Consider the following 8,384-nt stretch of genomic DNA (forward strand, 5'->3'; position numbering starts at 1 on the left):
TGAGGGTCCCCTCCAGTGGGCTGAATATGCATTCATGCAAGATGAGTTTCCAGGGCTCACTGGGAGGTTTGCTGCCTTGACGACACACAGCTCACGAAGCATCACCCTGCTGTCATGCAGGAGGAAGGTAGCTCTTGGAAATACCTTGAGGCAGCAATACAAACATCGACTCTTTGACAAATCCTTTTGTGATATTTCCACACAATGCCATTGTTATCAGGTACCATCGCCAGTAAATTCATTTACTGGAGCCTTTCCAAAGTGGAAATACAAAGTGGGTAGAAATCCATTCAAAGAAGAGCTAACCAGTGGGATAGCAGAGTTCATCTGGACTTTTGGTGGTGGAAATGAAGTAGAGCCTGCACTCAGCCATGAGTAATACCAAAATCATTGCTCACTTTTTCTTCCCCACCCACCTCCTGGGCTTCTCCAGCTTGTCAGGTTTAGTGCAGTTGCACACTTAACAGCTATGCCTGGAGCATCTTCATTTAAACATTCCAACCAGGAAATGTTTATGCAAAAACTTCTTGCAATATTCACCCAATTCTAGGGCTGCTCTTCTATATTAATTGCAAGGGAAGAAAAACAGGTAGAAAAGCATATGCTGTGTGTAACATTCAATACAGCTTTTAAAATGGGGGGGTTGAGCCTAAGGAAGCAAGTGACATCTTCTGCTTCTCTGACATCTTGGCAGGATCTGCATGATTCAAGTCTGAGTGTATGGCCAAAATACAATGCAGACTTGTGAGCCAAGGGGAACATCCCCAACTTACTGGCACAAAGCACCTTTTCCCTGCAGACACTCTCCACTGCTTCATCATTTGGCTCTTTATTTTTAACAGCTTCCAAAACCTGATCAAATGTATATTGTTGCAAACAATTTGGATGTACATTTTCAAGGCCTTATGACCATGAAGTCACGCTTGTGTGTGTCATTCTTTCCATTGGGGATGAGCCTGAGGTGCTGAGTTCATTTCTGAATCCAGATGGGTATTTGGAGCCTGATTTTTCATCTGGGCACATGATCAGATGCATTTCTTGGCTAAACTCATATCAGGGCCTATAATTTTTTTGAGTATTCAGCAGAAAAGTACAGTCAGCTTTATGTGACTACTGAATGGGATGATCAGTATTTCTTTCCATGCAGAGGACAAAATAATGTGGAACCTAGTAAGTGAACATAAAAAGTGGAATCCCCATAATCTTCTGAAATTTGTAGTCTGCTATATATCTGTCTGGGTTCAGCATCTTTTCACACTGTCTTGTTGTTAGCCTGAGAAAGAAAAGAAAGAGAAAGCATTGTCTAGATTACATACCTAGATCCCATTAACTGTTCAGGGGAAAATACACATCGGGCGCAGATAGAAAGATTTGGGTGGCAACCTTTTATGTATTTGCACAGTGTCCTGCAGGATAATTCAGAAGAGCTATAGAGCTATAGAGCTTGTCCTTGACTCAAAAGTTGCAGTTCCTGAAAGCAGGAGGATGAATGCATGTGGTATTTTCTACGTATGCTGTATAGATGCCAGCTAAGGTCCCTTCACCCTCAGCTTCAAGATTTTTTGCTTGCTGCAGAGTGCTAGGCTCAGCTGCTGTCCAGATTAGCATTATATCTGGTTAAGAGCTAGCTAGGGACCCAGAATAGGTACATGGGGGTTTTATGTACACCACCAGGCTTCCAGGGAACATGGAAACATGCATCTGTAAAATGGGCATCATAATCCTCACTCATCTCCAGTGTAGGAAGCTTAATTAGCAATTTTAAATCATCTTGAGCTCCTGAGAGGGATGGTGCATATGTTACTAGAGTGAGTAATTTGGCACAATTGTTTTATCACACCTACAACTTTATTATGATGTAGATGTGCTAGGGCATATAGAGCAGTGTGTGTCCCAAATGCTGTGGAGACAAATGGCTCTGGAATAGCCCAAAGGCCTCTAGCAGAAGCTAGGGATGCACCTACTGCACACAGGCTTTATTATAGCACACACTGGTATATCAGCAGCCCACAACTTTTCAGCCCTATAGACAAAGGCATCCACAGCCACCAGCTTTCTGGAAGCAGAGATACACCTACATTCCAAAACCTTTTGGGAACCCTGAAGGGTATAGTCACAGCCACAACTTACTGGCAACGCACAAAAGATACGTCTATAGTATGCAGACTTTCTGGCAACACAGCTGCATCCCCAGAGCCTGGTTTCCTACGAGCAGTGATACACCACATCCCTTAAGGCAGAGAGATGATACAGAAACACCTCACACTGCAAAGGGAGATGCCTTTGAAAAAGAAAAAGGCTTTTCATTTATTTTTTTGAATACACTGGATAACAGGGGCTGTAATTGTTACTTACATGCCAACAATGTCAAAAGCTATCTCTGCGTGAAGTGAAAGCTCATTGTTAATAAAATACAACCAAACTGAATAGCCTACATTCTGCTGAGCTGTACAAACCATGAGAGCTCTGAGCTCTCGTGGTTTATGTTTCCACCAAGAACCTGTAATAATGAAAACACTGACCTAGCAATCAGCATTTTGAGTGCAGGCCCTGACACTGCTCAGTTGGACGCAGTTTCTTTCTCTAGAAGACAGCATGCAATGCAATTAATCTAGTTAGTGGTACATGGCATAGCCGCTCATCCACATGAACAGAACAGCCAGCGTTTGAGTATTTCCTTATTTCTGAGTGCTTGTCTGTTAAAGCTTATGATGTTCTTTGACACAAGGAAGACAAAAAGTAAGGGAGGAGTTACTAAATATTATACAGTGGATCCAGATATGTTGTTAATTAGGATTATAGCTAGATTAAAATACTCTGGGATTTACTTTAATCTCCACAAGGGGCTAGGTCTCTTTGGAAATGCTATAGCCAATCTATTGGGGATCACGTAGACCCATAGCTTTTCTCATGGTGATTGTCCTCACGTTACACTCAAGAGCTATGCAAAATGGAAATCTGGATTTCCAGCTGTTTTGCTGGCTGCAGCTGAGTGACGTGCTGAGAATGTAAAGGAGTTTTCTGTTACCTTGTGGCTTCTGCTCTCAGCTGGGAGAGCAGCCAGGAGGGCTTGCAGGTTCGTGGCTGCTAGACTGCAGTTTGTCTCCTGGCTCGGTCCAGAGCAGCCATGCCCAGCACCATGTCCTTCAGGGATTCCAAGAATGAAGAGAACGGGACATCTCTACCACTTTCACACCACCAAAGGAGGGGAGTGTAACCAGCACTCTCTGTGCAGAAGAGATAATGATCAGAAGTCATTACTGACAGCTTGCCAAGCAATAAATCAAAGTCACTTAAATTTTGTCCACCATGCAGCAATAAAAGACCTCCATTACCCTGTAGGATGTGACTGCAGAAGGGCTCTGGAGAAATCCAGGTTAGGATTTGGAGTTGCTTGTTCAGGCTTGTCTTCACCAGACACAACTCACCAAGAGTGATTTTGCCTTCTCTCTAGCTCATTGCTATAGCCCAGTGGTCGACTAGCTGCATTGCACGTTAGTGACAAGACACTTTAGTAGGAAATCTGATGGCCCTTAGGTGTGAGACTGTTAAGAGATGTAGTGGACTTGCAGTAGATGCAGATTTTTTTTGCAGCTGAAGCTCATTCACCTTCTGTGGGATGAAAGGCAAGAAAAAAGCCCCATGGAGCCTCCAGCATTTGAGATGAAGAATTGTTAAGACCTGTGTGGTTATGAGTGAAAGCTGCTGCTTCCCTCAAGAGCCTGTACAGACATATATGGCTGTAACCATGAGATAAGCCTGTTCTAATTATATTTGAAAGGTCTGGAAAATAGGACTTGGCACAGCTGCTTCCAGCACTGTAGCTCGTGTGAGAGATTCTACACAAAGATGAAAATGAAGGTGGATGAAAGGAGACTGCCAAGTGTACTGATGCACTTACATCCCAACACCCTCTCCTTGGCCTTCACTGAGCTCTCTGCTGCATGGTGGTTTTGTGGGGGCACTGACAGCACTTGTCATGTTCTAGTGGAGCTGGTGGACTGTACTGTTCCACTGTATGATAAAATGCCATCATCAACAATGTCTACAAGAAAGGAAATATAGTCTGTATCTTTATGGAAAGCTTGTAAGTTGCCAGCACAGCTTGTACCTAATAGCAGTGAGAACCAAAATTTGTAATAACAATCAAAAAGTAAGTCTTAAGGCTGGTATCTTGGACAGGAAATTGAAAATGAAATATTTCCAGTTTGTTGGGTTATGCCTAACTACAGTATGTCTTGCAAGGCTATGTCAGGCTCCGTTCCTACTTCAAAGTTTACTTTGATCTTCCTTTATTTACATTAGCCTTTGCCACAGTATTCACAAAGAGTTTTCAATGACTGCTCCAAGTCATGTATTACACCCTGCTAAGCCAAGTTTTAAGTCAGTCTTATGGTGGTGTACACTATATGAAATAACAATCATACCCCCAGCAGTATGAAGTATTACCCTTACACCTTTAATACACACACATCAGAATGTATACAACCTCAGCCGTAGTTCCATATAATTAGGGACAGTTTCTAACTGAAAGTTCTCTGAAAGTTGCCTTACAGATCCAAACCTTGTACTTAATATGCTTTTCCACAGAGCGTGCTCCATCAGAATGGTACATAATGAGCAAACTCATAAGCTGCTTTACCCAAGACAGGTGCATAAACAAATGCACCAGGACAACCAGCCAAGTAAGGATCATGCTTATCACCAAGTACAGTGGCAGAAATGACTCTACAGCCTGTCTATATTTGTCAGGGAAGCACATAATGTGCAGGGGTTTTACCTTTTTTGCATAGGTGTAAGGAACCCAAATGTTTGAGGGCAACAGAGAATCAACCTCTAAACGCAAGTCTCTTTTTGCATCTCTTGGCCCTCCCTTGCCTGATGGCATGGGCCATGGCAAGCAGGATGGTGGCTGGTTTGCTCATTCCCATGGAAATCACAAAACGTGTCTTCTCCATGTTTCTAAAGAACCCAAGGACAAGGCAGGAAGTTTCAAAGTGTTAGCCCTTCATCATTTCATTACTTACAGTCAGATCTGTTTAGGAAGTATCGTAATAATAACAACATTCTAACAAGTGTCATGATAAATTAGGTAGCATTTTGCAATGCAAAATCCTGTGTCTTTTTTCCCTCCCATTGGCTTAGGCTAGGTTGTTGAAAGGGTGATGTAATGGAGAGACTAGTGAGAGGATCAAAGCTTTAGATCATGGGTTTCATTTTCATTAAGGCCTTCTTAGACTCCAGTAGAGCAAGGGAATCCCAAACCAAGCAGGTATACCAGCAGTGACAGACAGTGAGAGGACTATGAATGACTTTGAATGCAGATTTTATTCTGTAATTTACACTTGTCAGAAGGCTACAGTATCATTCACGTAGGGTGTGGAGTACGAGTATTCCACCACATTTTCCAGGAACCAGAGAGTTGGAACAGAAGACATTACACAAACACCAAGCTTTTTGTTCCCACTAAGAATCCAAGTAGTGTTCCAGACTCGAATGTCCTTAGGAAAACACAGAATTTGTTTGACTAAAAACTGTCAGCCACCCGGAAGGGTAAAGGGAAGAAAGCTAGCCTCATGCTCTGCAACGCGTGGCATAAAATGTCTAGGAAAATATAGTATTTTCCATAATGACATTTTAAAAAGTGTTGTATTATTATCATCAGCATTTGTCATAATAACTCTAAGTGATTCATATAGTAGGGGGTTTAAAAACAAAAATGTCACATTAATTGCTGCAAAATGACCAAGCAGTAATAAATCAATAATCAGAAGCAATGGCAAAATATTTGGATGGTTGTATTTAAAAGCAGACCCAGAATTACTGCTCTGTGAGCTGCTGATATTTAAGTTGATTGTGTTGTTTAAATGCTAATGTAGTGTGTGTAAATTGTAAAAGGAAGGGACAGACAATCAGAAATCCAGGAATTTAGATGTGACATTTGACTCAGTTCATTTTCTATGATTCTCTTGAACTTTCTGTGTCCTAGTTTCTCTATCTTTCAATCTGAGAAAATAATGTATTCTTATGGTGAGATCACCATATACAATTTTATTCATAAATACAAACCATTCTAATTTTACATATAGAAAATAAAGTCAGTATTTTAAGTGAATGTTGACAAGTAGATTTTAACCTTTCCTCTTTCACAGCATCACTAGCACAGGCCTGGGAGCAATGCTGACTACAAACGTAAGTCCCACCCTTTCTGCTTTCATCATATGCCTTTGTGGATTGCATGCAGTTTGGCAATTACATTGAAGAGGTATAAAACTGTGCTAGCAGAAGAGTTGTAGGACTGGAGATGTTCCAAACTGGAGGCAAAGGGGAGCTGGACACATTCCTCTTGTTGCCACTGAAACCACTCATCTTGAGCAGTAAAGGAAATAAACAAGTGGAGAGATGCAGCTGATGCTGTATATTAGAAGTCTGTGCCTGATGTGTTGCTCTGGGTTGACTGGTTACAAAGTCAGCAGAGCAGCTGGAAAAAGAGACTGGAGGAGGTACTGTCTGTGGGAAAGGAGACTGCAAAGCCTGTGGAGCACAGACACACAAATTAAAGATAGGATGTGCTCCTCAAGCTCAGATGGGAACGGAAACACTTCCAGACTTCGGGATATTTGAATTCCAGATTTGGGTGCTTCCCATTACCAAATACCGGGCATTTGTTCACAGGATCCAAATCCAAACTCCATCATGCTCATAACAGCATGAATGAAATACTTTTTATACTTAAAGGACTAATCTGCAGTAGCTATAAATCTTTGTAGGTCCATTGATCTCACTGAGACTCTGACCTAAAAGTTTCAATGTTCTCTGTATTTTCCCTAAACTTTTCTTCAGGAAACATTAACAGCATTATCAGTCATGGCCTGGAAATGTCAGAAATGGTTCATTAAACCTCACACTGCTGAAAATTTAATTTTAGAGGGACATGAGTGGAAAAAAATGTAATGACCAGATCTTTTTGCTCAAGAGTGTTTTATAACCCAGAAGAGGCAGTTAATCTCTTTTCCAATATACTTTTTTCCTAGAGTTTTTATTGAATTGAATGAAATTGTGTAGCTCCTGCTTGTATGATTTTTTCCTCTTCACGTCAGGTCACCATCCTGGGTTGCTGTGACCAACAGAGCATCTTACGAAGCAGTATTAATCTGCAGGGCTTTTCTATAGTAGGATCAAAGCTTTGCTGTCCTGGGATGAAATCATCTGGGATGCACAACTGTAAAGCAACACCAATGATGTTTTAAGAGGAGTATAAGACAGAAACCCTGGTGAAATGCTGGCCAATTTGGGTATCCCCAGATTCAGAGTAAACTTCAAATGGGGAGAGGTTTAGTCAGAGCAAATACAAAGCTAAGATTCTTGAGCAACAAACTTAAAAGTTTCAAGGACCTGTGTCAATGAAATGGCCAGCACCATCTTGTGGCATTATTGTTAATTCAGCCAGTTTTTTTTTCTACTGTGGAAACTATAACCCTTGTGGTTTTCTTCCCTGGAGAGAGATGATCAGAGATTTCCCATTATAAAGCAAGAGTACAGCTACAAATCTGCTGACAAAATGAAAGCTTTGGATTAGCAGCATCACTAAACCTAGGACGTGGTCCACACATTCAGATGGGAACACAAACATTTCAACAGTTGTCATTATTGCTTGAAAAGTACTTAAAAGGTAAAATTAAAGAGTGTTTATAAAATGCTGTTAGGCAGGAACTAGATGAAGTAACATTTAGTTACATACCCATATAATATACATATAACTAAGCATATACCTAAAGCTTGCTGGGGCAGAAGGTGGGAATGCCTATAGCCAGAGTGAAAACCTGCAGTGGCCTGCACTGTAGGCTTCCCGACAAGTCTGTGATCCAGGTCTTGCCTTCCCTTGTGCTGCCAGCATCCAGGAGGAGGCTGGGAATCCATCACTCCTTTAGAAATAGGCTGGGGAATAATGCTCCTTCTGATGGCCTGGCCAACATTCCTTTGTCCAAAAGACAGCATCAACTTTGTGCCAGCTATTAACTGAAACAGAGCTGCTGCCACATTTGCTTACATAGCTGATGCATTACTAGTATCTAAGCCATTGCAGCGCACTGTGCAAGATGTTCTGCATAAATATGTATATAAAGCAACATCATGCTTTCAGTTAAGTTTATAAAATATTCCCATGCAGCTTCACAGCTTCAGCCCAGAGTTAAATTGGGATGAAGAATGGCAAGGGTTATTTATGGGAAGCTTTCAACATTCTGGACTAATGACTCTTTGTCTTACTTTGTTCAAACAACAAAACCACCCAGCTAAATTGCCTTTTTCCCTCCATATCCATGTGTGAATTAAATTCCACTGCTGCTTGATTCACAGATGTGAAAGTTTTATCAAATTGAGAG

The 8,384-nt window shown here is 41.4% G+C and overlaps 1 long non-coding RNA gene across 1 annotated transcript; it reads right to left on the reverse strand.

Moving 5' to 3' along the window:
• Positions 1-464: 464 nt before the first annotated feature.
• On the reverse strand, positions 465-3,491 carry LOC133218458 (uncharacterized). The gene is made up of 3 exons (XR_009727165.1): positions 3,336-3,491; positions 3,029-3,227; positions 465-1,273 (listed from the first exon to the last, which is right to left on the reverse strand). It is a non-coding gene; the product is annotated as an uncharacterized LOC133218458 (long non-coding RNA).
• Between the last annotated feature and the right edge of the window lie 4,893 nt (positions 3,492-8,384).

The sequence above is a fragment of the Neopsephotus bourkii genome, unplaced genomic scaffold, assembly GCF_033783945.1.
Source record: "Neopsephotus bourkii isolate Nb327-2 ecotype Australia unplaced genomic scaffold, CSIRO-AGI_Nbou_v1 NB_114, whole genome shotgun sequence".
Taxonomy (NCBI): domain Eukaryota; kingdom Metazoa; phylum Chordata; class Aves; order Psittaciformes; family Psittacidae; genus Neopsephotus; species Neopsephotus bourkii.